Source organism: Haplochromis burtoni, unplaced genomic scaffold, assembly GCF_018398535.1.
Source record: "Haplochromis burtoni strain Fernald_Lab_line unplaced genomic scaffold, NCSU_Asbu1 Contig_29, whole genome shotgun sequence".
Classification (NCBI taxonomy): Eukaryota; Metazoa; Chordata; class Actinopteri; order Cichliformes; family Cichlidae; genus Haplochromis; species Haplochromis burtoni.
This window is the reverse complement of record NW_024582390.1, coordinates 2,094,818-2,101,000: the sequence shown is the minus strand read 5'-3', so window position 1 is coordinate 2,101,000 and position 6,183 is coordinate 2,094,818. Positions and strand designations below refer to the sequence as shown.

General features: G+C 39.7%; 1 protein-coding gene across 6 annotated transcripts in view; it reads right to left on the bottom strand.

Annotated features, from left to right (window-relative positions):
- LOC102294411 (plakophilin-4) overlaps positions 1 to 6,178 on the bottom strand; it is an 88,435-nt gene extending 82,257 nt beyond the window's left edge. For 3 of the 6 annotated variants that reach the window (XM_005918231.2, XM_014332377.2, XM_014332375.2), the window contains exon 1: positions 6,012 to 6,177. The gene's annotated coding sequence lies outside the window, so the exon portion shown is untranslated. Of the gene's footprint in view, positions 1 to 6,011 lie in introns of all 6 variants that reach the window. The other 3 variants (XM_042219192.1, XM_014332373.2, XM_014332378.2) reach the window with 2 other exon arrangements.
- Between the last annotated feature and the right edge of the window lie 5 nt (positions 6,179 to 6,183).

Sequence of the window (6,183 nt, the reverse complement as noted above, 5' to 3'; positions counted from 1 at the left end):
GCTTGTTATGTTAAGCACCCCACTGAGATGGACTTTCATATTACTCCTCCTTTCATGATTTGCGAAGTGATAGCTTTTGCCTGGGGTGATAATGTGAGTAGCACTCTGAAATATTCAACAAGGTATTATGTGCCTGGTTGAGGTAATTCTGCAGCCAGATAGGCTTAAAGAGATTGGATTGTTCAAGCAATGAGCTTGGAGAAAGATTCCAGTAGTAAGGCCGCATGTGGAGCAAGCGACAGTGAGGGGAAAAGCTCTGCCTCTCCGCTTAACTGTCCACATACACACTAATGTGGGGCCGCCTTTCCAGACTCAGCATGTCGGGCCAATGGAGGGCTGTTTTACTGGACCGAAGTCTATTGTGAACCTAATCTCTAGAAGCGCTGACAAGCTTTGTGTTCTGTATTATCTTTAGCTGTCCGGGATCCAACCAAAGCATGAAATCTGGCGCTCTTTCCATCTACATATCCAGTTAGATCAACAATCAGCTAGCAGCCGCGCATGTCAAGGCTTATCCACGCATGCCAAAACAAAACTGAATGAACCACATACATGAATTATAGCTCTCTAATTATTATTATTTTGTGCACAATATGAGTAAAAACTGACAGGACACCTTGAAATACTTTTCCATATCAACACTGTTATCTTCACATATTTTTGGAGAATAGGAATGCATATTTTTTTATATTGATAAAAAAAAGGAACAGCTACAACACTCCACACTGGAAAATCCCTTTTTTTCTACATGTGGTTTGTTCTCAAAGAAGAAAGTAGGGAGTAGAGATCTACTGCCTCTGGATAAAACCACGTAGATGTGGGATAGAAAGTTGCTGGGTTAATTTGATGGGGAAAAAAAATAAATTATGTGTCAAAGGATGCATAAAAGCCATTCTTTGGTTGATTGCCACTGCCACAATGAACTATTATTATCATCCCACACTGGCACAGTAGCTGAGGAAACTTCACAAGCAAAGAGGAAAAAAAAAATCAAAATCTGAACATCAATCACACTTTTGAAGACTCTACATCTAGTGAAAGTGTTTTAAACGTAACGTAAACACTAACAGTCAATCATAACTTTGACTTTGTAAACTAAAAATCATCAAATGTTATGAATACACCAATATTATACTAAATGTTAGTAAGGGAGTAAATACGACAAAAAATGCACACCGCTATTCAGTAAAAACTTTTCCTAAAGAGTGCTTGACTGAATTATACATAACGGATGCTGACCTTCTCTTGACTGGCTATGTGAAGACGTTCATACTTCAGCACTTTATTTGAATACAGGCATGCAGACATAAGGAAAAATAACCATTTTGGTTCCACATGGGCTACAAGGCAGCGAATGGAAACATTTTCCCCGTCTTAAAATGGAGTGTGATTGTGTGTGGGGCTGCTTTTTGATCGTAGTAGAAAAAAAGCAAATCTGACATGCAACATAGGGGTTAAGGATTACGCCTTGATGTTGGGCCAGAAATAAGGGGTGAAAAAAATACAAGGAGTAGAGGCTCGCCAAAGGGCACTAAACTATTCAGCTGTTGTCAGGATCCATTAAAAAAAGTCACCATGAAGACTGGCTCAAACAATGACACCAACACACAAACGATCCTTTGCGAGCCTGGCTGTGCTTCGTCTACTTCAGAGTCTGGTTTTTCCTAATGAAAAACAACCACGGAACAGATAGTTATGAAAATGCATTATAAATCCGCACTGCAAATAGTGATAAACAGTGGGAAGCATAACAAATGAAAATGACGCCTAACTCGCTGTAGGTTGGATCGGCTAAAACCTCTCTCGCTTTGCCTGAAGCAGTGTCACTGCTTAGAGCAAAGAAAAAAAACCTGCAACAAATAAACAAACAGAAGGAGACTGACTCTACAAACCAAAATCATACTGTTGTTTCAAATCTACAGTAAACCTCCTTCAATGGTTGTCAGCTGTGTGGCAGTGTGTGACTAGTGCAGTAATGTGAACCACGAGGGGAGTAACCTAGAGAGCCCTCCTTTATGTGTGTGTGTTTGTCTTTGAGAGTGAAAGTGTGTGTTATTAGTTGCCATATGCATTTCCACTGTTGAAATAAACTTGCACTATTGTCACATTGGTGATGCATGCAGATAACCTTTCTAAGCAGTGTGGCAAAAAACAAGAGACTTGAAGCATGGCTCCTAGCATCTTTGTATGAGACTTGACCTTTAGTGGATATCCATCATAACAAAATGAATGACTGCTTCTGCAGTCTTTTATCTTTCCCTGCGTTGGTTTTACCAAGACTTAAACAGACACAAGGGAACTACAATAACAACAACAAAAAAAACACAACAAAAAAACTACTCCCCTTGGAATGATTTTCAACGAACTTGGATTTTAGGGGCATTTAGTTCAAGTTATTAAGTATGCCAAAGACTGCGCGAAGGCCGTTATGTTGCTTGAGATAATCTTTACTCTTGGGAATTTCAACACAAATGTGAATGAAATGCACATGGTTGTAGGTTCCCTTTCCCCCTTAACCGCTTATCCAATTCAGGGTCATAGGGAGGCTGGAGCCTATCCCAGCTGTCATAGTGCTAAAGGCAAGATAGACGCAACATGGTGACTTTTAAAGAAGAGCCAGTAAGAACCCAATGACAATGGACAAGGAATCAGCAAAGATATGTGATATTTTATCAATACAAGAACACCAAATATCAGTATTTTACTAAATAAATTATAGTACTCTGGGAATACCATGAACAAGAGCACTCATCTCACGCACCACTAATGTTAATGTTAGCCGAGGAAACTTAGCTCAACTGTAAATCCAACACTGGACACACTCTGCTTTGGTGATTTATCATATTTAATTGTTGTATCAGAAACAGACTGCATTTATGTGAGAACTAGGCTCCATTCAATCACAGATGGCAACATTTATGGCAGATAAAGTGACAGTATTGTTTATGCTTTACAGTTTCATTTTGCACCATAATAGCTTAAGTGAGATAACTTTATCTTACTGGATAAAACAGATGCAGATGCTGACAAAGCTTAATTTTAAGGACATAATTTGCAGTTGGAAAAAATGACCTTGTATCATGAGTGAAGTATTGTGATAATATCATATCATGGGGAGCCAGGTGAGTCCCACCTCTACTAATTCAGCACACTATTGCAGGGAGTTTCCTTGCAGGATCCAACGCATTGTTTAAAAAAAAAAAAAAGTAACATAAAGACTTGTTTATCAAAAAAGTTGGGTTACTACGTAAAATGTCTTTGTATCAACCTTTGATATGTTGTTGCTGGGCTATTTTCATTCAAAGAAAGTGAAGATTTAGGTAATAATAAATATTTGCATTCTATTATTTCTATACTTTTACACAGCCAACCTAATTTTTTGCTAGGGTGGTTCCTACTTCTGCACTAATAAAAATAACATTAAAGTTGCCCAGCAAAACGAACAGTCAGCAAAGACGAAGACAATTAAAAAGAAAAAGGTCATTGCCCTGGAAGAAGCTAAATGCTGTGAAATAAGTAACGTATTCACACAAGAGGCCAATATCATACTCACTTGTCAACACACATACATACCACAACAGACACAACATACGGGTATTTGTTGTTACAATATTTAATGGTCCACTCACAGTGAATGAGCAGTTGGTGACCTTGCTGCAGAATTGCATTGTGAAGTTGTTGCTTTGGTTTGCTTGTGGTGAGGTTTCTGGAGCAATAGCGCAGGTGTCCACCATCAAATTACATTCATTCATGGCTTCGGCACAAATCGAATTCTGCTATTAAAATCTAAGATGGTTCGTGGTGCAGCTGATATCAAAGTGAGGGAAAAGTCGATTACTGTGGGAAGGAATCTAACAGTTTAGATGAACAAAGGCATTATCTAAGGTAACTGTCAATTTTAGTGCATTTGGCTTGACTTGTGAGTGACTGGCTATTAGTAAAGATAATCATGTCAACATTTAGCTAACCCTACATTTTGCTTCTGAATTGATGTCCCCAGGCAAAACATTCAGGTTGCCTGCCATGTGAGAAAACTGCTCTGGTAAGTTTTAAGTCTACATAGCCATAGCCAGTGATGGTGCTAATGAATTGCAACTACTCCCGCAAGTCATCTGTGGGGGTACTTGTCCATCCATTTTAACCACTTGTGCAATTCAGAGTTGGGGGGAGAGCTGGAGCCGATGCCAGCTGTCATAGGTTGAGAAGTGGGGTAGACCACGTACAGGTCACCAGTCCATCACAGGGCTAACACAGAGAGACAGACAATTTAGAAACTGCCATTAACCTAATGTCCATGTTTTGGACTGTGCACGCAGGTACTTTCAAAAGCAAGCTATGAAAATTAAGAACAATTAAAAATAGAATATATATATAAATATAAAAGTAAATGTGTTTTTCTTTTTTCCCCTTTACTATTCATCTGCTTCACAGACTCTCTAAAATCCTCATCATTTCTTAGTGCAGCCACTCATTGCTGTTTCACATTAGAATCACTCATTTCTCTTTTCACTAATGTGCAGCACATCCCAGCTTGAGTATTTCGACCTTGGCAAAGTTGGCACAAAAGCTTCATTTTAAAGATTCTGGGAATCCAGAGTTTTCCCGCCTTCAACTCTAAAACCCTTTGTCTGCTTACATTTACACCTACACGGTTTCACCCCCACCTCTGTGGGTCTGCACTCACTGGTTTCCCTCTCCTTTTTTCATTTTGTGTACAAAGACAGAAAGACAAACAAGCAAACACACGTAGCTTATATATTCTCATGCACTTCTTAAGTGTTTATACTTGATGCTTGTGTCTGTTATGCTTGTATAGTATTGGCTACAAATTTCCTTTTTAATAACAAAGTAATCACTTCATGATGTGATTTCTTTGGAAATAGAAACATAGAGCTTATATATTTGATTCTGCCAATTTTTTATTTTTTTTTATCTTAATTATAAATTATATCCCGAGTCATTTGTTTGACTGACGTGATTTTATGAGACTGTGAATATGGTGGTTTTCCCCTATGAATTAATGCTACTGATAAAGAAGACAAATATAAGCCGTTAAAAACTAATACAAAGAGTTGCTTTTGACAAGAACACTTTAAAGTGTTTTTGTAACACCTAAAGATACACTTTGCAGTAGAGGCACATTTGTAACAGTACCTGAGTATTCCTTCTACCACTGCCCATATGATACCCTAAAGAGCAAGCACTCAGTTTGTAACCAGTAAAAAGCCTTCAAAGACAGCAGTTTGGTGAGGATCGCATGAACAAGGTGGCCTGGGAATGAATCAAATCCCCGGTCTGAATTACTGTTTCAGACTACCCCTGCCACAAAGATAGGTTGTTCTTGCACGGCGCAAAACGATGACAACGTAGAGTCACGGTTACCGTTAAAAAAGAAACTACCCTCGTTAAAATGCAAAATAGAAGTCATTAAATATGGCGTAGCTTGAACGTAGCTAGTTCAACCTGAGGGTAAAAGGTACGCCAATCTAATAGGAGCAGAGTTTGGATCTCCGCCCCTGGGCGACCTCGCATTCCAAAGATTCCCACACTCTAAGCTCACCTGCCTTTTCCTGCACTACTTAGCAACACGTTTTCAAGGGCATTGCCACACTAAAGTGAGTTTTTCTACAAGAGGAAAACTAACCCCGGAGCAGTTTCCGTGCATTTACATTAGCCGGCCAAGTTTTCACCCCAACGGTTAGGCATGGCATCAAAAACAGCGCGTGAAGGTCCCTCAAAGGTGTGCGTTGTTTGCGATGATTTGGTCACAAGAAACAGATTAGGGTAGTATTAGATTCTTCCCCACTGAGAGGAAGCCAAAAGAAGCTTGTCTTATGCCGCATGCACAGACTGAAAAAAAAAGCAACCACTCTCTTTTCACTTTCCGACTTCAAGAAAGCAGCCCATACCCTCCTGCCTGCTCTGCGCACAGATGCTTTCATTTCTCCCTGCGTTTTCGCTCCAATTATTTAGCAGTTTGCAAAGAAAAGAAAAGAGAAACATTTCCATACCTTGGGAGGATTGTAGTTGCGCTGGCTGAGCTGCGGCTTGGATCTACATTGGAACGTGTAACTTCATCTGTAAAGTCCTGCCTTTTAGTCCCATGCATGTGGAAGAATGAAACTCGCGTCCACACTCGAGTGAAGAAGACGACCCCTCGGCTGCTCCTCGCCTCCAACAGCA